Source organism: Oryzias latipes, chromosome 22, assembly GCF_002234675.1.
Source record: "Oryzias latipes chromosome 22, ASM223467v1".
NCBI classification, from domain to species: Eukaryota; Metazoa; Chordata; class Actinopteri; order Beloniformes; family Adrianichthyidae; genus Oryzias; species Oryzias latipes.
Genome location: NC_019880.2, coordinates 18,939,932 through 18,967,507, shown reverse-complemented (window position 1 = coordinate 18,967,507; position 27,576 = coordinate 18,939,932). Strand labels below are relative to the sequence as shown.

General features: G+C 38.3%; 1 protein-coding gene and 1 long non-coding RNA gene across 2 annotated transcripts in view; one reads left to right on the top strand and one right to left on the bottom strand.

Moving 5' to 3' along the window:
• lrfn5 (leucine rich repeat and fibronectin type III domain containing 5) overlaps positions 1-27,576 on the top strand; it is a 157,148-nt gene that overhangs the window by 32,666 nt on the left and 96,906 nt on the right. The window contains exon 2 of the mRNA XM_011490618.3: positions 22,446-22,542. The gene's annotated coding sequence lies outside the window, so the exon portion shown is untranslated. The remainder of the gene's footprint in view (positions 1-22,445; positions 22,543-27,576) is intronic.
• LOC105356964 lies at positions 8,474-9,243 on the bottom strand. The gene is made up of 2 exons (XR_911004.3): positions 8,976-9,243; positions 8,474-8,834 (listed from the first exon to the last, which is right to left on the bottom strand). It is a non-coding gene; the product is annotated as an uncharacterized LOC105356964 (long non-coding RNA).

Genomic DNA, 27,576 nt, shown 5'->3' with positions numbered 1-27,576 from the left:
GCTTAAAATAAGTTACCAGTACTAAGGTTTATGCCATTTTCCTCCTTGATGGAGCCATGCAACAATCTAAGCTGTTGTTCTTATATAAGAAAAAACATCCTGGCACAAAAAAAGAGCATGAAAAGATGAGGGAAGTGTAACAGACTGTTGGTTCCACGTCGGGATTTTTCTTGTTTTCTTTGTAAATTCTCATGTGCGAGCTTTTGCATGCATGGGTCTTTTAAGAGCAGGAAAGTAAAGGAATTTCACATTTTTTTCTTTGTTGCAGATCACAAATGCGACACACACACACACACACACACACACACACACACACACACACACACCCTAAGTGCTTAAAGAAAATACCGGGAGGGAGAACAAAGAGGCCCCTTGAAGAATAGACATGAATTATTCAATCCATTGGATAAGAGCACAAAGAGGGATTGAAAGAGAGACTCAGGGAGAAATGGAGATGGAGTGTGGGTTTTACAAAGAAATAGACAGACGGATGGATTGACGGGGACAGTAAACCTCTTCTGCTGTCGATGTGGCAGCGATGAAAGATTCACTGAAAATGAAAACCCTCAGGAGACTTCAGACAGACGATCAAATAGTCATGTCTTCATCTTCACGGAATCTAAAAACTCCAAGGATATTAAAAAAAGAAAGAAAAAAGAGGGGTTATCATTTTTTTGTGCGGATTATCAGCACAAAGTCAAGCATTAGTATCACACTTGTAACTGCTGAGGTGTTTTTTCTGCATCATGAGGATCTACAGCCAGCTGGTGCTCAGCTGATGCATGTCTGCTCCTTTTCATCTAGATATGCCTTATTACAAACCTGCATGCTGTTAATTTTTATACTATGACTATATTATACAATGATATATGACTACACTATACAATGACTGTACTATACTATGACTATACTATTACACTATGATTATATTATACTATGACTACACTATACTATACAATGACTAGACTATGTAATTACTTCACTATACTATGACTATACTATACAATGATTATACTTTACTATTATGCTACGGCTATACTATACAAAGACTACACATAACTATACAATGACTACATGATACTATACAATGACTGTACTATACAATGCTATGCAATTACTCCACTATACTATACTATCGTCTTTTTAGTTAAGAGTTTTTATATGCAATTATTAGTTAAAATACACTGTTTTTCTCTCAACAGTTACGCATGACTTCATTTACTTGTTTTCTATTTAATTTCTATTAGGTACAGGTAACATTAAAGTATGATCAAATATATTTTGATATAACTGGATGTTCTGCCCTGTATGATATGGAAAGCCCATATCTGCTGTAACTCTCACAGCGTCAGGGTAGACTATATATACTATACTACACTACACTATACTATTCTATTTAATACTTTACTGTACTGGTACTTTGCTATACTGGTACTATGCTATACTATACTATACCATACTAAATTTACTGACACTTAGTAAACTTCAGTTATCACAGTGCTTATATATACTGTCTTTAGTTCATATCAGTTGTTTTTGTCTGAACAGTCATAATAAAACAAGATTTGCATGACTTCATTCACTTTTTTCCATGTAATTCCTAAGTAAACGCAAGGTAAAATATTGAAGTATGAATAAATGTATTAGTTTACCAGTGACATAACAGGGGATGCTCTGCCATGGCCAAGTGCCTTGTATGATACGGAATAGCCCATATCTGCTGTAACTCTTAGAGCATCAGGTTGCTCGGCATGTGTCACACCGTTTATCTGTGGAGTTGCTCCCCTGGGCTGGTGCACAGGTGGAAACGTATCTGATGAAAACCACCGGTACTGCATTTTTGAGGGGGATGGAATAATTGAAAGAAAATAAAGCACCAATGAGGTGTTTCTTAAGGGCACAAAGGAAGCAACAGTGTTTAGTTAAATCTTAAAGATCACTGCAGTTCACCTGTTGAATTAAATATAATCTTTGAAGGAACTAACTAAAATGACCTTTGTGGTTGGACTCTGATTGACACGTTTGTGATGGCACACACTTCCAGTTAACATCTAAACCCATCTGCACGAATAAACCCCTAAATCCTGCGTGTCACTCTGGGCTAATCCGTCTATCAGGAAGTTCAACAGCCAGAAATAAGATTAAGCCACTGTCCGTCCACAAATAAAGCAATGCCAGTTTTGTATTTTATACAAGTCTAAAATAACATTGTAATGAAAAGATTCCCTTTAACTAATTACCACATACATTTCATGCTGAGGACATCACAGCTGACGTCCCAAATCTGCCAAATTTAATATAAATTTAGGTTAGAGAAAACACACACACTAAGAAATTTTGTTTTTTTTAAGTGATATATGCATCTATCTTACCTTTTCCTTTATTTTTGTGTCTTTTCCTGTTTCAGCTTAGCTGAAAAAAAACCCTTTAGGTAAAAGAATGAAAATTCATAAATGTATAATAAGAGGTTCACATAATTGAACTCTACCTTTACCAAACTTCATTAATTATCTTTAAACATATAGCATAACAACATACATACATAACAGTTAAATTAGACAGTTAAGCTGCTGCTTTTGTTGCAGCTACATCATAAAGATAAAAACTGAATGTGGTCAGGCTTTCCACTGGGATCACATATGCATATACATTCATTTTGCACTGATACTGTGAAGATTGACAGACCCTAATTCAGTATAACCACATTTCTCCCAATGATTGGTGGCAGCTGCCAATTTAAAAGTGTTTCCATTTCAGTGTAGCTCTCACTGACATTGTCCCTGCATGTACAATACATTTCAAGCACCCTCAGCAACTCCCTTCGACTCCCTTCAAACCCCTCATGGAAGGATGCTTATGAAACTCCTGATGTAACCTGTACGGCTTGTCCTCATCGCATGCAGCAGCAACACATATAACTGAGTGTCACATCCCACCAACTTAATCATTTTCGCGGCGTCTTATGCAATGGGGCACATGTTGGAATTGAGTGGTTCCATTGCTGTCACCAAGTTGGGAGTCAGGGTATCAGTTGTACGAGTGCAAATGAAACAGATTCAAGGCCTTTTTAACCCTTGTGCTATCCTAGGCACTTTAACGTTGGGAGTTGGGTCATCTAGACCCACTAGACAGTGCTCTGAACCTTTTTTCTTCAATGATTTGTGATCTTCACTGGTGTCCATGGATTACAGGAAATCTTTCCACCTTTATCCACCTTTGTCATGGTTGGGAGAACACGTCCATGTAAGGGTGGGGTCATCTAAGATAACACAAGTGTTACATCAGGCAATCCAAACTTAATCCCAGCATAGGTGACCCCAATGATGAGAGCCATCAACAAAAAAATAACTGGATTCGGTGGCGCTGGTTTACTTTACTCACCTCACTCGGATTGTTGGGTCCACCCATTTTTGTATCATTAAACACATAATTTAATTTAAATACATAATTTTGCAGTAATTAAGCTCTACTAAAATAATAACAGCTGATTGAGATGTCACGGCAACACCTGAACAACAGTTGCTCTTTGACATACTTTAACTCTTTAACTGTTTGCTTAATCAAAGGGAATCAGCTAAATCTGAGACGAAGAAAAGTGGCTTTGTAGATCGGCTTTGCACCAACATGCAACACTTCACATTAGTGATGTGTTGCATAGCAGCGAAAAGCTTCTTTTTCTGCAGCAGAATCAGCTGATTTACATTGATTGCACGAACACTTCTCTACTGTAAAGAGCTGCATGTCAGCACAGGGCTGCTTATCTCCGCTTTTGGAGGGACACTAACACAAATGTCAAAAATGTCCTGTACCCCCTGAGGAACAGGACAAAAAAAATATATATCTTATTTATACTTGACTTGGAGGTGATTTTTCATGCTTTCATTTCTCCTCGTTTTGGTTGTTGTAATTCACCTTTTACCCGTTTTAACAAAACCTCTTCAAAACGTCTGAAACTTGTTCAAAATTCTGCGGCAAGGCTTTTACCGGGAGACAATAAACCTTATTTGAAACTTTTTGAGAAAGCACCGTTTTTTTGTCTCAAAATCACTTCAACACCTGTAAACACAACCAGAACTAATCCATATATAAAGCGCTCTAGATTATAAGGAGGTTTTTGTTTTTGTTTTTCTAAAAACATGACGGCTCACCGCGCATGGATTTTTCACTGCCAGCTCCAAAAGGGAAATTTGAAGTAGCTTGCCTCAGAGATTCTACTTACATAACGCATTCTACTTCATATTAAATGTGTTTTGCCATTCCTAATGTAACTTCAGTAAGTGCTTTATGCAACTAATCAAATATTATACATTTATGCATCCCTTTTTCTGGTTTTGTCAGCCATTAAAGTGCTCTCCAGCTCCACACACAATCGCCCATACTGTCATCCTGCACTTCTGAGAACATATGCAATCCAAATATGAATAATTGATTTCTTGATTTAGCCTTTCTACAACTTCTACGCTTCATCGTCATTGAACTGATAATCAGGTTTTAGTGATATTTCCTGACTGAATGTGGAGATTTATTTAAGAAGATAGCTTTCTTTGGAAACCTAAATACAGTGTTTTATATGGAAGTAGTGTTTTCTGTGCTGAACTTGAAATAAGGTAAATACCATTCAAATGGTGGAAACAGAGAGTAATGCAAGTCAAATAAGTGCGGAACAGATTTAGAAAATCAGTTAATTATGAAATGAACAGACCCAAAAAATGGGTATGAAAGCAAAGTTCTAGAGAAATTAATAATTCATGAAATGGTTGAGCAGAAAGAGGGAGATCAGGCAGTTCAAGTGAAAGGGAGTGTAAAATTCCAAAATTCAATAAGAGAACCAACAAAGAAAACGATAGGCTATCAAATGTACTACTTATTTCTCTATTTTAGCCATCAGCCTCTCAGCAATGAGTCACTGTGGAGGGCGGGCCAGAATGAGGTAATTATATTCCTCAGGAATGTCTATGGAGACTCTCATTCCTCCAGGTTGATTCCTTCATAGTAGTCGGTTTAAAGGCTGTCATCTGGACTTAGTTTTAAAGTTAGAAGACGTTTCACCTCTTATCCAAGAGGCTTTGTCAATTTTGAATTAGCTGGTAAAAGAGCTGGTATATATGCGCTCATGGGGCAGGAGTCAGACCTGAAACTGGATGGTATTGTGAACTTAGCCTGCATGGTTTTGGGTCGTTAAGCGTCCTTTGTCCTCAGCTGGGGGTTGGGGAGCTAGTGACTCCCTCCCCAAACTGGTCACCTCTTTCAGCTGTTAATGACCCAGGTAGAACTGGTTCGGTTTGTTTGGATTTCACAACACTGCTGCAGATGGATGGAAGAATAAACCTGAGACCACCATTCTTATTAAGAGAAGGTTTATCCTTCTTAACAAAGATGGCTTGGACTCATTCCCAGGTACTTCTCCAAGCCACTGGTTCAGATATGTGGACGACAATTTCAGAAAATACAGATATAGCTATAGATAGATAGATAGATAGATAGATAGATAGATAGATAGATAGATAGATAGATAGATAGATAGATAGATAGATAGATAGATAGATAGATAGATAGATAGATAGATAGATAGATAGATAGATAGATAGATAGATAGATGTCATAATTACTGATATTTTTCTTTTATTTAACAACAAAAAGCTCATTAGCATTATCTTCAAATGTAAACTTTCCCTTTTATTTCATGTTAAAAAAAGCTTTCCAGACATTTTTGACTGAAATTTTTAGATCATATCCTGAGTATATGGCATGAAAGTGCTCTTTACCTTGCACCTACTTCCTGTTTTATCATCACTTGCAATGCTAACATAAAGAGTGTCATTTTTTGAAAGAAATCCAAAAAAGAATAATACTGGTCTGAAGTGGCTCACAGAGGTCAGAGACACAAGGTTTTAAGGATGCAACTGAAGAAGAAATCAGACACTTTTTTCTTTTCTTGTTTTAGGAGTAATAAACATGAGAGAGCATCGAAAGAGAGCAATTTTCACTGCCTGTCTCATCCAAAAAAAAGGGAACTTGCAGATTAAAATAACTAAAAGTCTGTTTTATTCCCCCTGAAGACATCACTGCATAGTTAAGGGAAGTATATTCTCTAATCTTTGTGTTACCCCTAAACAAAGACAGATCCTGGATCTATGTTTGTATAAATGGTTAATTCCGTAGGGGTATGAAAAAGAAATCGCCATATCCCACAATTCACTTATGAGTCTCTTTGGCAGGTCTGCAAATTAAACGTGATATAGGGGTTTAAATGACAGGTGTATACACAAGAAGAGATTAGAAAAATTGCTGCTTTAGTAGTTGTCCTACATCATAATCAGTTTTAGCATCATGGCCCTGCGACGGACTAGAAACCTGTTCAGGGTTAAACCCCGCCTTCAACTAACAGTAGCTGGGATAGGCTCCAACAGCCCAGCAAGTTCTTAAGAAGCATGGAGGGATTTTTATTTTATTTTTTTGTCTTATAAATTCTGTACCAAGTATGGACTTTTTCACTTTAAACTGATTTTGATAAACAGTTGTTTATCTTCTTTCCTTTAATGTAATTTGAAATTCTTGACATTGTTGCCAAATCCTTTTTTAGAAATTACTGACTGAATGATGATGTTGTCTTAGGCATCATTTGACCGTTGTCCTGTCCCGTGAAACCAGATACAGATAATCCATTAGCAGCTGTTCAGATCATAATGAATCCTCAGGATGAGACCATCACGTGATGCTGAGCGACATTGCAGGGAGATGGATCGAGAGGGATGAGCTGCACAGCGGAGGCTGATCAAGGATCACAGTGTGCGTTACACCCCATCACTCAAGGGGGCTAAAGATATGGAGAAGCTAAAAGAGGCTGAACAGGACGGCCGACTGGGAGGATGAAAAGCAGGCTAAGCAGCAGTTTGACAATCACATTTCTGCAGAACATTATGGGGGCATTTTTCTTTTTTTCTTTATCATCAAATATGGGAAAAGTAATGGAGTAATGTTTACTCATTTTTATTTTGCTTTACTTTTTACAGTAATCAATATAATATATTTCTTTTTTTCATAATTAGTTCTTCAGTTCTTGTGTGTGCCTCCACTGCTTTAGAACTATGCACTTTTTTTAATGTTTCTTTTTCTTCTTTTGACTTGGCCAACGCTCATTTTGTTCAATACCGCCCCCAAAGGACCAGCTGCTGTAACTGCATGACACTTCCCGACAGTTTGGTCCTCTACCAGGAGCACACTGTAAAGGAAAACAAAAACTAAAGTATTTCTTTTAGTTACCATAGAGCGCACTGGGTTATAAGGCACGCTGTCAATGAATGATCTTTTTTTGAACTTATGTTATAAATAAGGCGCAACAAAATATAAGGCACAATAGGCGAGACAAAAAAATTGGGAGATATATGATCACATGTCTTAACAATATTTTGCAAATATGATTAAGATGAGTAAAGTTTGGCCTTGAATACAAAAGGGGTTTATTCATACATACTTCTAGTTTGTCAGAAGATTCAAAACCAGCTGTTGTAACAGTAAAATATGTCCAACACAAGAGACCTTCAGCTCTCATCTGTTTGCCCCGCTGTTGGACAGGACAAGTAAAAAAAAAAAAAAAACAATGATAAGAATTAGAGAGAAGTCCGTCAGTCAGTCAGACTTTATGAATTTCCACTAACTCTGGAACTTGTTTGTAACACTACACATTAGCCATATTAGAAGCATTAGCTTTAGCGCATTCACAACTCCTGTAATTCCTAACCTTGTTTGCAACAATTAAAAACAGACTGATATCGTTAAAAAACAAACATTAACTTCTCTTCGCTAACTCCTAATCTTGCTAGTAACACTTAAAAAAAAGATAAAACAGTCTGACAGCACTACACATTAGCATAATCACAAAAACAACCAAGTTTGTTTGCGATTAGAACAAAAAACCAACTGATAATGCTAGACAGACCTTACTGTGACTATGCTAACTCCTAATCTTGTTATTAATATGTAAGAAAAAAAGACGGTCTGACAATACTACACGTTAGCAGCGTTAGCATGTTTACAATAGTACCAACCAAACATTGTTGTCTGTATTAAATTATGTCTGTTGAACTATTTTAGATGAAAGTGGCCTCTAGAGTGATGGGCTTCTGAAAATAAATACATTTCCAATTTTTTACTTTTTTAATTTTTTTTACTTTTTTTAAAGTTTGTATAAAAGCAAATCATTGATGTTTTACCTTTTTTCAAACTGAAGTGAAAAAATAAAACAGGAAAACGAGTGTTAGAGTTGAGATGTGGCCAAAGATAATGAAGTGAAAGTTACGTGTTATTACAATAAACCTTAATGAACAGTGACATTCAAACAAGAGGATTTGAGGGGTTTTCTTTTGTTGTGGTTATAATATTTGACTCAAAAGTGGCGGAAAATCTGACAAATAACAAAACATCCTTCTTGTTCCTTCTCACTGTGTTCCTCAGACCACTCAGCTATTATTCAATTTTCTATAATTCAGTTTATTCTCCACTCATCAATACTTCACAGTACAGCACATTATTTCTCAGCGTTCTCTGTAAATTTGGTGCAGACACTTTTATAGATCCACATAAAGTGTCCTGTTGTGATGCTGTGTCTGCAGCTCGTTTCAGATCCCAGTGGGTGAACTGGGAGCGGCCCAAACACTTCCACTGTGTGAGTGTGAATGTTTGCTAATAGGAACATGGCTGTGAGGTTGTTGGCATCCAGATTTTTATGACGTCAACATTCTGCTTTTCCGTGGATCCACTTTTCCCTGCTGAGCTAAGGACATATGAGTAAAGCAGAGGTGGGAGGCATCACAGCCAAGGGGCTTCGCACAAATCTGGAAAGACACAGAGAAACCAATTAGTTCCCGTCTTTATTCTACTCAACTATGAATTGTGGGTTTTCATGTTAATTTCATAATGATTTTGGGGTAAACATGACTCAAAAACAGCAAACCATGTTCTATTTATTCTTGTACCTTCATTCCACTGAGTGATGAACTCCCCCTCCACACAAGCGGAGCTGACAGGTCTTCGCCTTGGCACTAAGCTCTGCATCCGCGCTTCTTAACAAACCATGGCCATAATGGATCCCACTTAACATCAGCACAAATGCACACAAACAGGGGGAAAACATGCTCTTAGATGCATCATTAAAAGAAAAAATGAGACGGAAAAGCGGCGCATGCATGCAAATGCAGACAAGCAAACAAATTACCAACACAATTGCACAATTACACACTCAGAAAGGCAAAACAAAGTTATATTAGCGCAGCCATTAGTCTTTTTCAATAAAACGATGCAAGCTCAATTTACAGAGGCTTTTAATAATGGTAACCGAGGGAAAACATTGGTGGAGTTTCTGCGCTCTTTTTTTAAGAGGATTAACATTTGTTAACACTAAAGCCCATTACTTTTTGTTGTTTTAATCAACTAAGTGACACTGGTAAGCTTTTTTGCTTATGTTTAAAAGTGATGCATTACATCCACTTGATATTTGTTTATCCTCCAATATTACAGTTCTTTGACGTGTGAAAACCCTGAAGACAAAACAAGCAACAATATTTACAGTTGGTAAAAAAATCCTGCTGCATAAAAACTGTAAAAACATCTATTTAATAAGCAACTAAGAAATCCTTTAGTTTGCGTTCAGCGGCTGTTTGCACTACATCTCTCATGATGCATTGGGTTAAAGTGACAGCGTCTCAGCGCACAACAAGTCTTCCTTTGACGTCTTGAAACCACAATGAACAAACACACATCAAACAATTTTTAAATCTTTTAACTTAACTTTTATTGCATCTTTTATAAAAAACAGCTGCAACTTCCAGCTTTTTCTGCCACAATTATCACAAAAATGCATGTGAGATGAGAGGGGCTTTAGATCAATACAGACTATGAGTTTCTCCTTTTTTTAATTTTTTTTTTTTATGTTTTGGGATGCTGGTGTGCCGCGGTATTTTTGACAAGGTTAAAGTGTGCCGTGGCTCAAAAAAGGTTGAAAAAAGCTGCATTAGGGAACTGCAAAGATAAGCAGAGTGGAGTGAAACGGCCCGGTATGTTTGGGGTTCCACTTCAGAAAGGATCACAGCAGTCGCGGAACATCTCTCTGTAGGTCTTATTAATGAGTTGAGATAGCCAACACTAAACAGTGGAGAGACAGGTGCACTTTACTGTGCATCCAAGCACTTTGAACACGCTAAAAGGGCTTCAATGGAACACCAGTTTACAGTGTTATGGCTGTGTGAAAACAGGAAGGGATCAGTTGCAAATGAATTAAGTACAGGTAAAGCCAAAAAACGGACTTTAAAACTTACATTGCAACGCAGGAGCACAAAAGTTGTGAATGAGAAAGGTTGAAATGTGCAATAGACTTTTCTTCGGAACATTCGGTTGCTTAAATGTGGCTTGAACGTAGTATTAGCTTCTACCTCACCAAACCAAGAAGAAAGCAACAGCTTGGGCATAATATTTTATGTCAAACATGACTTTGTATTGGGACGTCCCAACCATGGTTTTTTTTCCTATTTGGATTGAGTCTAAAACTGATTTGGGCTCGATATCCAATCATTAGATTAGGTTAGATTATATAACTTTATTCATCCCACGACGGGGAAATTCATTTATCTATGGCAGCAACAAGGACTTTCAAAGGTGACAATAAAAAGGACATTCAAAGTACAGCAGCAAAAGTGAAAGTGACATTCACCAAAACAGTAAAAATCGGAGCGGATCGGGACAACCCTCCTTTGCATAATTGTGTGCATCGGCAAAATACGTTTTTCTTTCCTTTTTAGCAACTTTATAAATAATTTTAAAATAAAGCGACTGTTAAACGCTGAGCAACAAACGAGATGGAGTCTCCTAGCCTGCAGTCCTCACCAGTGTTCGAATCCTTCACACAGATGCACAGAAATTTCACCTCCGTGATACTCTGGCAAATGCTTTTTCTGGGATCTGCCAAGAAAATATCTTCTTCCAGGTCTGCTTAGAAGGGGATTTTTTTTCCTTTTCTTTTTTGTTGCCGACATAAGCACTTCTGCTACCTCTGGAATGAGCAATTTTATGTGCTCTCCTTCCTTGACGAGGCCGACATCAGATCCATGAGGTTACTCTGCCAAATGAGGTGTTAAACTGCTGGCACTGATACGGAATAAAACTGATGTGGGGGAGGTCTCTTAAAACAAGCATGAAGGCTAATATGTAACACAGAGGCATTTTTTTCAGGTGGATAAGAGGCCATTCAGGCCTCCAGGACTTCATGAGTGTCCTGTGTTTTGATATTTGCTGATTTAAGTCACCAAAGAGAAATAAATGAAGAAACTCCAGAGTAATGAAACTACATGTGTGCTTAAATTGACAGGTGTTTGAGTGAGAGGGTCATTAGAATTGTAATCATCCGGTAATGACTATGGGAGAAGCGGGAACGCCGCAGTCACCCCCCATGTTTTCCTCTTCATCTCTCTATCTCCTCACCTCTCTGTGTGACCCCGCACTAATCAGTGGGTTTGCATGAGTCCGCGCTGATTGCAAATTGTGTGCGCTTGATTGTCTTCCTATGACATGGCACACCATTTGGCAGTTTTGATTTTGAGCTTTGTTTGAGGGTGTGATACTGCTTGATGAGCTGAGAGGAGAAAGGTGGTGAGGCATGGGGCAGGGCTGGATCAAGGCAAGGTTGTTGTTTTTTTGTAGGGGGAGCACAAACACACACACACACACACACACGCACACACACACACACACAAAACTACATAACTCACTTTTTGTTGATTTAACCCCAAGAATCCCATTCAGATTTTATGTACATACGAAATAGATCGTTTTCTGCTGTCTTTATACATAAGCATTAAATCTAATCTTGTTAATCTTATTAATACTAATTCATACCTATCCCCATTATTAATACTTATAATTATTAGTATTATTAATCTATATGTGCAACTAATGTAATTTTATAAGAGTAGAAGTAATAGCCTTAAGCTGCATTCATACTGAAAGCATTATGTGTGTCAAATTTGCTGCTGGCCATTTGCCCAAAAATGTGTCCTTAACTCGATGCTCCGGATACATGTGGAAAGAGTTACTGTCTGAATTTTTCAGTCTCATCGCTGCACGGAAGCATTGACTGTACACTATAAAAAACAAGCTATTGAAAATATGAGGTAACAATTTGCATTCAATATGACTGGTTCAATTCACCTGCATTTTTTGGCAACAACTGCTTGAAGTATAAGAGCCAGTATAACACAAAATAATAAAGTTCAATCTACCGAGTTTTTGAACATGTTACGCACAAAATGAACATCTTTAATAAAACACATTTTGACACAACTGTTTTAGCCATGTTTAAGCGTGTGGAGCCGGGCCCCTGAACTACCAGGTTGGTACAGCTGTCCCAAAGGGAGGCATAAAATGAGAAGGTGCTTCAACCAGACCGGTGCAGACAAAAGAGAATGTGATGTCATCACGCTTACGCAGACTGTTTAAAAATTTGTTGAAGTAAAATTTGTTTCAAAAATGTCTGTGCATTTATAATACATCTGTACTTCATCAATTAATAATTGTTTTACAAATGACCTGTTATAGTTTTTAAGATTTTTTTTTTATTGCTAAAATTAAATGTTCAAGTTATGTTAATACTTAACTACTGCACTGAGCCTCACTCAGTGTGAAATATTGTGTGCTCCACTCTGCATGCATTACCGAGAGTTAGGGATGGGAATAGAAGCCCCATGAAGCTTTCTTGGGGTTCATGCAATTGTGCTGGAAAAATGAACCAACCATTCAGGGCTTTAAAACCACACCGAGCAGCGGCATCTGGTGGCAGACTGGACATATATCATATGCTTCAACTAAGCTCCTTGTAACACTTCATTGTGAAAATAATGATAAAACAAAATAATGTTTTTAATGATGATTTTAAAAACAAAGTAAAACAACACAACGAGTTATGTTTTGTGTGAGGAGTGCTTGACACAGCAAAACACACATACATGAAGAAAATAAACACAAGGCAAAAAAAAGAAAAAAATTGTAATTTGCTGGTCTAGAACCCAGGATCTCTAGACGCAGATACCATGACTTTTCTACTAACCTATCTCTGCTACTAAAGAAATCTCAAGCCATTATATATTTTAGAAGTATTTTCTTTATGAATGTGATAACGTTTAATTAGGAGAAACCGAGTTGAAATAATCCTGAGTCACAGTACGTTTTTACCAGGAGCCATGGTGAAATGCAATGAACTGACGCTGATTCCAATACAGGGGAAACAATAAAACTGGTCGGGAAAAGTTCGGGATTCATTTGTATTTCTAGAGAAAAGCGCGCCCAACTGTTCAAACACAAGTAACATCTGAACCGTGGTTCGACCAAATGATGCATTTGGTGCTTTATACGTCATTAACCACGTGATCTGGGCTAGTTGACACACGCCCGAAACATTGTGTCGAACCACTCTGCTTCATTGAGATGAAACAAGCGCCAAAGCGTCTGTGTTAAACGGGCCACCATTTTTGTCTCTGACTCTGTTGGCCTGCCGCCTGTCCCGAATCTCATCTGGATCCTGACTATTCTCATTGTTACTCTGATGATCTCATGCTTGTTATCGACTCCTTCCTTTCTGACACTGATTTAGCTTTGTGGACCTTAAGTTGAGCTATAAACCTGCTGCATTTGGATCCAGCCGTCTGCCTGTGTTCTGAGACTGTCTATGGCTAAATTTTACATTTGTAAGATATTTTATAATTGCACCACTATGAAGTCTGTTTTATTGATGTAAGGACAATTTTTAAGACATAAAAAAGATGATTGCATCTTTTTAATTTAGCTTTCTGGGGTGTTATTTTACCCAGTAAGAAACATACATTTACAGGGTACATTTTACTTCATTTTCTCAGCTTTGTTGTCTCTACTAAGAGCAAAAGGGTAGTAAGCTTAATTTATCCAATGTCATTTTTTTTTCTGCTGGCTGAAATAATTGAGCAATACTAAACGATTTAATTATTTAGGAAATACAACTCTGTCGAGTTTGTTTTTTCAGTGCAGTTGTGACTAAGACTTTGTTTTTTATAGATTACCGTATTTTCCGGACTAAAAGTCGCCCTTTTTTTCATAGTTTGGCAAGGCGTGCGACTTATACTCCACAGCGACTTATTAGAAATAAATTGAAATAAATACATTGTTAACCCTCCTGTTATGTTCATTTGTGAGGAACAGAGATGATGTTCCTGGCTAAATTTGATGTATGAGGTATGTTAAGTGTTAAGAGTATGTTAAGTGACTCAGAGAATCAGCAAACTTTTTTTACAGTAATATCTTGAAGGCTAACAACATAATATTCTATTTTCCAATGATTTCATAGATTCAGAAATGCAATAAAAATGACTACTGTTTCTACAAATACAGGATGAAAACAGAGTATTAGTTGGCCAATGATGCTTCATGAAAGCAATAAATAAATAGGTTTGAGAAAGAATTACTGTAAAATTATGAGATAAACAGTCTGCTATGATTGTGTCATATGAAGTTGTGCAAGTTATTAGTTCTTGGTCTCAGATTTTGTCAAATAAATTTCCCGTCAAAATGCGACTTATAGTCCAGTGCGACTTATCTGTGTTTTTTTGTACTTTATAATGCATTTTTGGGCTGGTGCTACTTATACTCCGCAGCGACTTATAGTCCGGAAAATACGGTATCTATACTGAGGCTGTAAAAGTATCTGCAGTAATTTTATGATAGACTCAAAAAGCAAACTCATTTTCTCATCTCTTTCTAACACAATGTTGCCCTTACACAGTTGAGTCCAGCTCCTAATAACTAAACAAAATCCCTTCTTGACTTTAAATTAAATCATCAGGTAAAAAAGATGGTGGGGTATTTATTCAGACTGCTCATTTCCTAGGTTTTCTGAATTCCCTCACTTCCCAGTTGGTACACTATGTCGGCGTGTCCAAATGTACAATTTCAAAATCTCCCAGAAGTCTACAAAAAACTAGTTTGCATCAGTAATTACTAGATTGGCAAACATAAACCATAATGCATTGCGTTTGAACAATTTGTCAATTGAAAAAATAAATGTGAAGTTTATTTTTATTTTTTTTAAATCATCCAACTTTCTATAAGCAGAATATATTGGTTTCATAAATAGTCTCTGTAAAATGCTTATATTTACCTTTATTCCAGAAAATTGGTGTTGTTATGTCTGGCATTATAAAAAAGTAGTGTGCATGTGCCAGAATTAAAATCCAAAGCACTTTTAGGAGTTAGGGAAAAGTGAGGGAACTTGGGCACAACCGTAAGTTTTCACTGGTTCAAAGTTTTGACAACCAAGCTTACTGCAGAATGCTGTGCCTCATGAAGCACACCTGATTCACCCCAGTCCATTTTTTGGGATCTAGGATACCAAGTGTTCCCTGGTGTGTGTGTGTGTGTGTGTGTGTGTGTGTGTGGACGGAAGAGAATTGTACATTTACTTTCAGAAGCCCAGCAATCTCATATTGACCTTTACATCATGTAAATAATACATATCATAAAGGTTCTTTGGATGAAAACATTGAAAAGCAGAACAGTTCTCTTTTTAGGAGCTTTAGGTTTTGAATTTTTGTGATGTTTTGATTTATAAAATTACAATTAAGGGTTGCTTGCTATATGATCTATTTAATAAAGTCGAAGCTGTCCACTTGTGTCCATAAGTAACAGCTTGTTTAAACGTATCGGTGTCCCAGTGTGTGTTTTTAAAGGCCACGCATGAGCTCCCCCAAGTGTGAAAGCTGTAACAGCGTTCATATGTTTGAGTGTTAACAGTCAGTAGTTTTGCTTCTCATTAACTTTAAATGGGGTGACGTTTTAACCTAGCAAATTGGATCTGAGGTTAATGGCCCCACCATGCTGCACACTTTGGTGAAAAGTGAGGAACTGTTGGACTGTTGAAGCGGTAAAAAGACGACGGGCAGCTAATCGATTGGCCTCACTGATTGTCGGTCTGATGTTGTGACTTATTTTCCCATGATTCCAAATGCCAGCCCCACCAGCCATTATTACATAATGTTTGCTGTGAAGGATTGCTTCGATGCCGGTGTCTGCACAAGCTGAGTTTATAGATTACAATGAGGGCAAAAGCAGCTTAAAGTGATGGCACATTCATTACACAATTCAAAAGACCAGTTCCAAACAGAGAGGGTCAAGACAGACTCACACAAACGCAGAGGTTGTGGTTTTTGTGTTTGTTTGTCAAATGGAGAGATGAAAATGTGTGGGCGCTAAAGGCTGGATGGAACAAAAGTCACTCTGAAGCATTTAGAAATAATAGTGGAGAGCTTAAAACACGTTTCTGTTTACAGCAGTTCTTTAGTTTCTGGTGTGTTTATAAGATCCGGCGGCCATAGTGCTGAGGTGGAGTGGTCGGTCTCTTATCAGAGGATCACCAGTTCGGTTCTCACCATGAATGCCGATGTGTTGAAGTGTCCTTGGGCAAGACACTGACCCCCACATTGCTCCTGGTGGTTACAATTTGGCGGCATTGTAAGGCATCCGAGTTGCCATCAGTGTGTGATAATGTGTGTGCATGGGTGATTGTAAAGTGTTTTGACCTTAAAGCAAGACAGAGAAGCACTACGTTAATGTATTTTTAGTTTATTTTTAGTTTATGGAATAACTAAGCTGCAAGTAAAACTGGTTGTTGGACACTTGTTTTTTTTTTTTTTATGTATTACCCACAAGGTTATGAATGAGTGTAGTCACAGTAACATTTGTTTTTTGTGGTATCAGTATGTTTTTTGTTTGTTTGTTAACTCGCTGCAATCAGGGTTGGGAGTTACAGGTATTGTGAATATGCTAACGTGGTTAACATGGAGTGGATTTGAACAGTGTTCTTTTTTCAGTGTTACTAACAAGGTGTAGAGTTAGCGGTATCAGTCTCTTTTATCATGTGTATCAAACAAGCTAGTTACAGGTATTGTGAATACACTAATGCTTTTAATGAAGTTAAAATTGGCGGATAGGGCCATCTGATGTCCAATCACCCTCCCCACCAAGGGGCCCTAAATGTTGTTTTACATGTCTAAGGTGCAAATAAAACCGAGGGGGGGGGGGGCATTCCCATACGACAACCAGGGGAGGGGACCACTGCCAGGTGACCCCCCCCCCCCTCCAAGGTGCATTGCAGGCTGACCCCCCCCCATCACCCCAATAGTTGATTGTATGATGAAGAGGGAAAATGGGGGTCAGCTGGTAGACTGTCCCTGGGTGATGAGACAACCGTCCCCCAGCCCCCCCCAGGTCTTCTCAGCCCAGGTGCCCCATCCCCCAAAATGCAAGCCCCCAGGCCCCACACAAGAAGAGAGGAGCCAAGAATGCGCCGCTCCCCGCTGAGTAAGCCCTGGCCCCCATCCCCAAGACCCGCCCCTGGGAGAACTTTGGTCAGGTCTTGACGAGACCAAGGCAGCCCACCAATTGCCTCAGCGAAGACCCCAATACATAAATCAAATCTAATTTAGGTATATATTCATACATTTACCATATAAATAAACTTAAACATAAGAAAAGTACATTTGTACATACACTACATGAAAATACTACAAAGGATTCAAGAAAGTTCTTAGAATTTTAATAAGTGCTAAGATTAAGGAAACTGGATAATATTTATTCTTGCATTATAAATAATACAGTCAGTTTGTTGCCTGTCAGCTGTTTGAACAGATAAGTAAAAATGAGGCGAGCGATGGGAAACTCTATGCTTTTCTGAACATCCTTGAACTGTGAATGTTTAGCTCAACAGCTGCGCTGAGCCGTGCACTCCTGACGTTTTCAAGGTTAGCCTTATTAGGTTAAGCTTAGGGATGGGCTTCAATAGTGATTATTAGAGATATGGTCGGGCCCTGGGGAATTAATTATATCAGTGGAGAGTCCAGGTGCAGGATGCATAAGGAATAGCGTGAGTCTGGAGGAATTCAAAGACATGAAAAGCCTGCAAATACCAACAGTTTCCACAATTTTTCCTTTGGCTCTCCAGCTACTAGACATGACTGTCAGGAAGGGTCAGCGGCGTAAAAACTGTAATACAGTGGGGTGCTTAAAAACCTTGAATGTTGAGTTGGACCATGCAGGAAAGCAGTGACGGGAATCTTAAGGAGCTGTTCCAAGCAAAACAGGGACTTGACCTATTTTGAAAGTGAAGATTTCTAGCAAATTTGTGTGAATTTTGCACCGTGTTAAAGACAGGAAGGAAGCTAATTCCAAAGCAAAGAGCTGATAACAAGAACATTCACTTGAAATGTTTAAAATCCAGATGATCAAAGGATTTTCTGCTGTGTGCTCAAGGTTTTTTTTTTTTTTTACCGTTATTGTGCCACAATAGTATTGAGAATCTCTTTTATGTCTTATGTTTTCATCTCTAGGAAGGAAGCTTTCCCAGAGCAGCTGCTGCCTGCACGTCTGAAAGCACACAGGCCAAGTGTAGTGAAGATCTTTAGTATATTGATTTATACTTTCATTTGTTCTGTATTGCAGATCAATCAACTTGTGTTGAGTGTTAGATTTGACTTTTTTATGAAATGGAATGATTGACATTTTTTCCAGTATGATAACAACTGAAATTAAACTAATTAAAAAAAAGCTATTTACTAAACTGGAAAATTATGCCATTAACAGTTTTGATGCCAAAAATGTGTATAAATTCAAATTTAGAGGGCCTTTCTAGACGAATGTGAGAATAGCAGACGAATTAGATAACAACATAAAAATGACCTCTTTAACACCAGAGTTTTAGCTCCAGTGTTTCCATTGTTAGCGTAATTGAAAGTTGCTACCATTACATTCCATTGATGTAAATCAGCTGACTCTGAAGCGGAGAAAAGCAGGTTTGCACTGATACACAACACTTTACAGTAGTGAAGTGTTTACGCAATTAACAGAAATCAGCCGATTCTGATGCGGAAAAGCGGCTTTTCCTTGATATGCAACACTTTAGAGTAGTGACTTGTTTAAAATGTGTGTGTGTTATTAATGTAAATCAGCTGATTCTAACTTGGAGGAAAGTATTTGTGTGTTTTTATGCAAAACCTCACCGTCAGAAGTAAGGGCTCTGTCTCCTCCTTTGGTCCTAGGCAGGAGCTGTCCCTAGAGTTCTAGCCATACTACAACTCCCAGAAAACCCCAGCGCACACTTCCTGGATGAATCTCATTCATTGAACAACCACAGCATACTTGAGCTCTGCGAAGTATTGTTTGTTTGTGTTATATTTGGACCTGATCTTCTGTCTCCTGACCCTGTTTCTGATTCTGTTTGCCTGCCGCCTGCCCTGACTCTCGCCTGGGTCTTGACTACTCTGTCTCTTCTCTGATGCTCTCATGCCTGTTATCGACTCCTGTCTGCCTGACCCTGATTTAGCTTTGTGGACTTTTAACTGAGCTAATACACCTGCTGCATTTGGATCCAGCCATCTGCTTTTTCTTGTGATATTTACATTAGTAAAGTTAATTGCGTTAATAAAAGTTAATGCCTTAATTATGTAAACAATAAAGTTACGGTAGTTCATGGAGAGTCTTATTCCAATTTCAAAAACAGCTCGGGTGTCAACAGGTCAAGAATACAGGTTTGAAAAACATCTGCAGTTTTTTAAGATTGGGAAAACAAATAGACCTTAACTGAGCATTATTTTATTCTTTTGCTGTGTTATCATTGTGTTTTAATTTCTTGACTCCTCTTCTAAACCAAACATTGGGGAATTAAGCTGTCCAAATTTGCTGCAGCAAATTTTGTGATCAAAGAATGATGGATAAAAAGAAGGCTTTCAGGAAACCACAGATTCAAAAGTTCAAATCTAAGTTTGAAGGAGACCTGTGCTTCCCTGTCAGACACTGTAGTGAGTCGCGGGCAGAAGTTCGTTTTTGTTGTAGCACGAGCAGGTCTTTTTCAAAGGTAGCTGAAGTGTTTGGTCTTCATGAAAACACAGCTCTGAGATCCACTGAGAACATATGTAGTTGAGCTGCAGACTCCAAACTTTTCGCCTCTTCACACTTCAGTCCAGCAAGCGACCTGTAAGGAACGTTTTTTAACCGATGCGTCATAAGGAATCATTTATGAGGAAGGATGTGCAAAATCAACACATTAGCAGATCTGTTCTAATATTGTTGTTTTTACCTAAATAAAAAAATGTTTTTAAGCAATTAAAAAAACAAAAAGAGAAAAATGAAAATGAGAATTTCAGGCAGGCAGCTCGGCAGTGCCTTTACCTGTTTACACCTTCCCATGGACGGTTCAGTCCAATTAACTCACCTGTTCGGTGACCTACTTAAAGAACCAGGTGCGTGCTCTACGCCTTGGGTCATCAATTTCCGCGAGCTGCATTTTTCGCCCCACCCTCCTCTCCATTAGGGGTAGTTTTGTACCTGAAGTTTCCAATGGCGTTCTTGTTTTATTGTATCTGAACGGAGCCGTGTGCCAAACTAAAAAATGATGCCAAACTCAAGAAAATATAACAATTAAAGCTTTTCTACTCCATGAGTTGTGTGACTGAATTATATTTTTAACTAAAAGATAAGAAACACCAGTACGTCCTTTTTTTCTGCTTTGTTTTTTCCATGCATCTCTTTTAAAACAAAATTCTTTGCCTCCTCTTTTTTTTTGCTTTCCTCCTTATTTACATTCTTCTTTTTCTTTCCATCTTTCATTCTTTTCATCTTTTCGTTTTTTTTTTAATTCTCAGCAATACAGTGTTGATAACTCCTTGGTGGAAGCAAACCTGAAGTCTGCAGGTCAGAGAGCAATGAAAGCTACAGCGAGACTCGATCTGTTTTTGTCACCTTTCCAGGCCTTACATTTTCTCCTTGATGACTTTTTTCAGAGCACAAACAAGGTAGAGCATGTGCCAAGTCATCTAAAAAAGAGGAAAATAAGCATTTAAAGGTTGTGACCCATGTACAGCTCAGTGTCTGACTGGTTATAGTGAAATTGCATCATGGTCTGGCGGGCAGCCCAGGCCTGCATTTCCCAATGTAACCCAGATGGCCTCCTAAAGGAAAGGTTTGTACAAGAAGGTTAAAGGCAAAAAACAGGATATTCCAAATTTGTGTCCTCTGCTCTTAAATTAAAGGATTAGGGACCATTTTAAAGCAAAAATAACTGAAATCTTTAATGCAATTAACTTTCATATCACAATTTTTCTGCTTTACCCCCTAGGGCTATCTTGTGGGGTCCAGATGACCCCACTTTGAACGTTAACATGCCTCCAAGGCAAATAAACGTTAGAAGGTGGGGTCATCTGGACCCCACAAGACAGTGTGCTGAACCTTTTTTCTTCAATGGTTTTTGATCTTCAGTGTCCACGGATTACATGAAATCCTCTCCACCTTCATCCACCTTTGTAATGGTAGAGATAAAACATCAATGTGAGGATCGGGTCATCTGGACCCCATAGGATAGCACAAGGGATAAGTTAAAATGCAAAAACCCCAAAGCTGTTACTCTTAAGCTATACATTCACAGCGGGGCATGAGAAACACGCTTAAACGCATGCTAAATGTGTCAAACTCATTTCAGGCCTTGTTTCTTCCTGCCCTTGTGTGTTCCCTACAGGTGTGACTGTCTAATCTTCCCTGATTGTTTCCACCCGTGTTTTCCCTTCCTCATGTCTTAAATAGAGTCTCCCTTTGTCCTGTGCCAGTTTGTTTGGTTCATTCATGTGCCATAGCTATAGCTTCTTTCAGAGATTAAAAACTCTTAAACTCTGCATCTGAGTCCAGCCCTGTGTTCTGTCCTGACACTTCTTGAATGTGCTTTTAACATACGATGTTCACACTGGACGAGCAGGGAGGGCTTTCTTCTTCGTTCTCTACTGTTTACGAGCGCATGTCTGCCATCCACAGCCTGGAAGAGGTTTGGTGGAAAACTGCAAAGTGGTGCAAATCTGGTGAATCTTGCTTTACTCTGATAAATGAAAGACTTGGTGTCATATAATTCCCTCTGGGCACGAACAGCAAATGCTTATTACTCCTTTATGATCAACTATCCAACGATTGGCACATTCATGAACTGAATGGGACGCCATCCATACATCCATACCAAATCTGTGTCCCTGATTGGTCAAAGTTAAACCTAGTTTAACTTAAGAAAATGCGCATTTGGTACATAGAGCCTAAAAACTGTTTTAGAAACTTGCATAGCTACACATGTAAGCGTTCGCTCCACAGAAGCCTGGAGTGAACGTTTGCATGCATTCACATAGACATATGAAGTGGTCGCTTGAACGTGGTGTAAACGTAGCTTTAAAACATTTTATTCCTGTTTCAGGTTCACGGAGCAGCTTCTCAAACACATTATTATGCTTAAGCTTTTGAACAATTTCTTTTTAAACATTTGAGTTATTTTGATTTTGCATGGAATTTAACGTTTTAAGTAATAAAAATGTAAAACATTCTTGTAATTTTCTTGTTTTGTTTTGCTGCAGGAATTTACTCCACTCCAACTCGACTGAGGCGGTTGCCTGGTGACGGGATCAGCGTCAACACATTCCTCCTGCCAAATGTGAACCTTGGACGTACAGAGTATGTGCCAATTCTACGATGAAAAAAATCATTTGGTGTTTAAGAAAGCATTCAATTTGTAAACATTCCGCCTGCACTTTGATACCAAAATGAAAAACCTGGGGCCATGTTTGTCTGAATTTCCTAATTTCTATTCAACAACAACTCTGCCCAAAATATCAAAACATGTCAGAAATATATATTTAGGTCCCAGATACACACTATCACAGACAATATATTCTGATACATCTTTCACATAAAGGGATGTGCTGTGTGTGTCTGTGCACATGTCTGATTTCCTTTGAAGTCTACAGATATTTTGCAGGGAAACACATAATTATGCATAACACATGCACAAATACTGTGTGTGCAGACTGCCCAGCTTCATGGGGCTAAAGATCAAAGGCCCATGTGTCTCATGTGGTGAACGGTTTTGCTGGTCTTTCTTCAGCTATTTGAAGCTTTTTTTTTTAGATTTGCAGAAATGATTTAGGAGGAAATCCACTTCATAGTATCTCTGAGGCTCACTTGTGACCAGAGACTTTCCAATTTCACTGGGCATTGTCCTGATTGAATGTGCTCATAAAGCCTTACCAGTTGGGCATCCAGGTGGCATTCACATCCTATGTTGGGAACAAACTGACATGTATACGCTAGATGGATAATCCCTGGATTGTGAACAGTGAAAATGAAGCCCACTGACCAAGGTTTATACTCCGACCACATCAATAGGATTTAGAAAATAGAGATTGATTGGGAAAAAGTAAAGTTTAAAGCTCTATGCCAAGGGTACGCATTACGTTGATCGTGATGAATCAAAAATAAATACACAAAAAGTAAAGATATGTTTTAAAAAAGATTGCTGTCCTGTACTGGATAGATAGATGGATAGATAGATGTGTTCTCTTCTGGTTCCATCTTCTTTAAACATCTCCTGACGTCCAGCGGGGATATATTCTAACCAGTGGCGGCTACTGGTCTGTCAGAGAGGGGGAAGCTCATTTTCGGCCTACATCATAAAATTGTCTATTTATTCAAAAGTAAATTCTGCCCTACTAACATTATATGAATGTATGAAGGAATGAATGAATGAACGATCTAAAAAAAAAAAAGAAACTGTAAAACTGAAACAAGGAATGTGGTGTATAATTGCGTGAAATGTATGATGAAAATCAAGCAATTTGCCAAACAAATATCAAAGAAATAGTTTGCAGCACTTTTTATGTTGACTGAACTTGAGAAATCTGCGATGGGACTGAGTGTGAATAGCTTCAGTGATTCCTTATAGTACAGAATCGCTGTCAGTCAGAAGGAGATGCAGTCTTTGGACAGACCCTCCAATCATCACTCAGAAGCTCGGAGTCCGGGCCAGCCCACTCCCCATTTACCCCCAGAGACGCTGAGCGTCTGTGGGCGGGACATAATCGCAGCGTTTATCCAATGACCGTCTAGTTTCGAAGCGCTGAAAAAAAACGTTCAAAGCAGCCCCATTGAAGTCAATGGACGCGGGGCTTCAATAGGGAAATGCACTGTGACGCTGCGGGAATGTATGAGAAGGAAATCGAGTCAGCCGACCTGCTATATGTAACTGATTCTGTACGAACTCCTCTTTGAGATGAACGTTTTCTAACGCATTTTTAGTCAATAAAATGTTAATATAATAGTACATATTTTACCATTAATTTTGTGACCTTATAAGGGAAGCCTAGCTTCCCTTGCAGTCTTAAAGAAATCGCCACTGATTCTAACAGTAGAACCAATAAAATATGTTCTGATTAAAATATATTGCAAAATCTGTTAAACAACACATACTATGAGGAACACACTCTTCTTTGACACAAATGTCTTCTTGTAAGCACTGATTGATGTGGGAAGGCTTTAGCCCTAGCGTGAATTAGCTCCAGGTTCCTCTAAAAGTCATAAAACAGTTGCTGCTAAGAATTCTGGGGGTTTCAAGGTTATTGATTTCTTTATTTCAGTAGCCTTCTGTGCTGAGCCGGTTTTTTTTTTTTTTTTTTTTTTTTTATATTTTGTTATCATTTGGTTTCTACACTCTTCTCAGTTTTTAAAGTGTTTCTGCACTCATAAACAACAATCTATTAGCACAAGGAAATGTGAAATCAAGCATAGATTTTTAACAACAAAAAGACCATTGAACTACTGTTTCATGTGCGGTTTTTGTTTGCAGACATCTGTATTTTCCCTGAAATAAATGTTTCCTGTTCATGGGGAGGTTTTATTACCTTATTTTATTCACATTTTCCCTTTTTTCAAGGAGCGAGCCATCTGTTTAGTCAGACCGGGAGAATGAATTCCGCCTGACTTATCGCCGCAATGCAGCTCAGTAGGGCTAACCGTCTGAAACAACTAACAGTATTATTCTGAGTGGATTACTCTTACATATGCCTGGACCACCTGCTTCATGGAAGCATTCAAGCCCACATGAGGTTAAAAAAAAAGCATGTTTTGCTTTCCACCAGTGCTGGTGAGGCTCATGTTGACAGCAGAACGCTAAACAGCCTCGCTGGCAGGTTTGCTATCTTGCATTAGGGCTTCAAAGAGGGCGTTTTCCATGATTGTATGAACACAGACAGCAAGGTTTTTTTTAGAAAAAACCTTCATTTCTGTCTCCAATAACTTAAAAAGCAGAAAAGATGTGATAAAGCGTGAGATCCACGCTTAGGAGCAGTTTTGACTAAGTCTTTCCATGAGGCTGAATTCCTAACTTGTGGCTTTTAAAGTTGTTTGGAAGCACATTGAATCGCATTTGCAATTGACAGGGACCACATCAGAGAAGCTGAGAGTTGACTTGCTATTTGTGTCTTTAATGATTGGATTTCATCTATAATTCATATCAGAGTGGGATCCATAAATGTGTAAGATCTAAGGTTCATTTCTGGGGCCCGTTTCAACATATTTCCTAAGCTTTGCTATGCAGCATAGTGCATTATCTACTACTCACTTTAATGACTCCTGCAGGAGCCCTGGAAGACGCCTGTGTTTATCATCATTCTCAAACAAAACAAAAAAAATAGACCTGTAATTTGCATGCAAGCAATTTTCACAAATGAGTCTGGATGAATAGAAGCTCGCTGGGAGTCTGTTAGCAGTGTCCGTTTCTCTGTGATTATTCCACAGCAATTCCTCTTCATCAGAAAAGCAAGACGCAAATGGAAAACAAAAGACAGACCTAACAAGACCAACCTGTAAAGATCTGTACCAAGTTTTAATAATGTTTCTGTTTGGCCTCATGCTGGCAGTTAATTTGCTGAATCAGTAATGAAAGCTAACCTCGGAAAGGCTTTTATTTGACAATACAATGCACAGAAGAAGTGGAATGTGACATAAAATTTAAATAATTGCCATATTTACAGCACATAGATGATCCCACAGCGACAGACACCAAGAAGAAAGTGATATACAGTTATTTCCTGGTTACTTAGCAACACAGGGTTATGTGAAAAGGTTCTTTTAATAAAGCCATGCTTGCACTAAATCAGTAGTCTTGACCCAGTCTGGGACAAAAACATTTCTGTCTTCTGCAAAACCACTGCTGCGCCTCTGAAAGTTTATTAAAGTTTGTCTGAGCTCTTTATTATCTGGACCTTGACGGTTCTTTAGTGTAGATAAAAAAATGTTTGGCTCCAAAATAGACGTTCGTCTGACTGAATAGAGCTGAAGGAACAAAATGGAGAGATATGAGTGCCGACAAGAGGAAGATCTGTTTCAGTCTAATGGCAGAAAATAACAAGTGGGGATTTTTTTTATTTTACATTTGTGTAAGGTTAAGGAAAATTTGAGCCTATTTGAATCCTGAATGTCACCTGTGACTCCTGAATAACATATACACTCTTTGACATGCCGTAACTCCTCCCCCGTTAATGCGATCAACGCAGGGCTGATTTTGAAGCAGAGAAAAGGGGTTTTGCATTTCACATTACTAACGGGAAGTGTTGTATAACAGCGCAAAGCCCCTTTTCTCCATGACAGAATCAGCTTATTTGTGCTTGAAGACTTCACTAATCAGCGCAAGGTTTTCTCTACTTCAGAATCTGCTGGAATCAAGTTATTTAGGTAATCGGTTGAGGAATTACGGTTGTGGAAATAATGTAAACCTTAATCACCAGGAGAAATGTGGGGTTGAATATATTTGGGCAGGAACCCACCCTACAATCTTCCACTTTACCTCTAAAACACACTAATTGAGGTCTTGGAGAGTTGGATTTTTAAACTAGCACCCCAGTGGTCTGTGTCTACACAGAGGTACGTACTGTAGCCCTGAAGTCCATATAACCCAAGGCAAACGCATATTAAAGATCACAACAATACAAGAAAGAAATAAAATACATTTTTAAAGTTTAAACAAAATGCCAGAAACCAAAACGTAAGAAAACAAAAACATTTTGTAAGTCAAAATGAATTGTTAAAAATGAAACACAATAAGAAACCAGAAAAGGTAGGGACAACAGGACATCACTGATTGGAGAATGACATTAGATTTATGACCTTTGAGTTTTTTCAAATGCTTCCTCAGTGTCTGCATAACTGTAAAACTTTTAGGATTATTGCAGAGCATTGAAAGTATTGCTTCATACAAAATAACTTTGGGATGAAATGACAGACAAACGTAATCATCCAATCAGTGATGTTCCATCTGCGAGGAAGAGGAGGATCCATGTGCAACTGTGTTCTGTGGGGAGACAGAAGCTTGAATCCTGACTCCATACTACCTACATTTTCTGATTTCGTTTTTTTTTAATATTTCATTTTGATTTCTGGAATCATTTGTTTTCCTTTTTTTGGAATTGTGATTATTTCTGGAATTTTTCCTTTTTTCTTAAATGTAATTTTTTTTATTATTATTCTTTTTTATTAATATTCTTTTACGTTTTGCAGTTAGTGATTTCTTGGTGTGATTTGCACTTCGATGCCACCGTAGGTAGTGCAGCGTTTTTGCTGCTTTCAGTTATTTTTCAAAGTGACTTAGTGAGGCGGTCTGAAACCGGCTCGGTGGCCTTTCGCACTGCACCCTTTTCCTCTATATCTGTTAGTGTG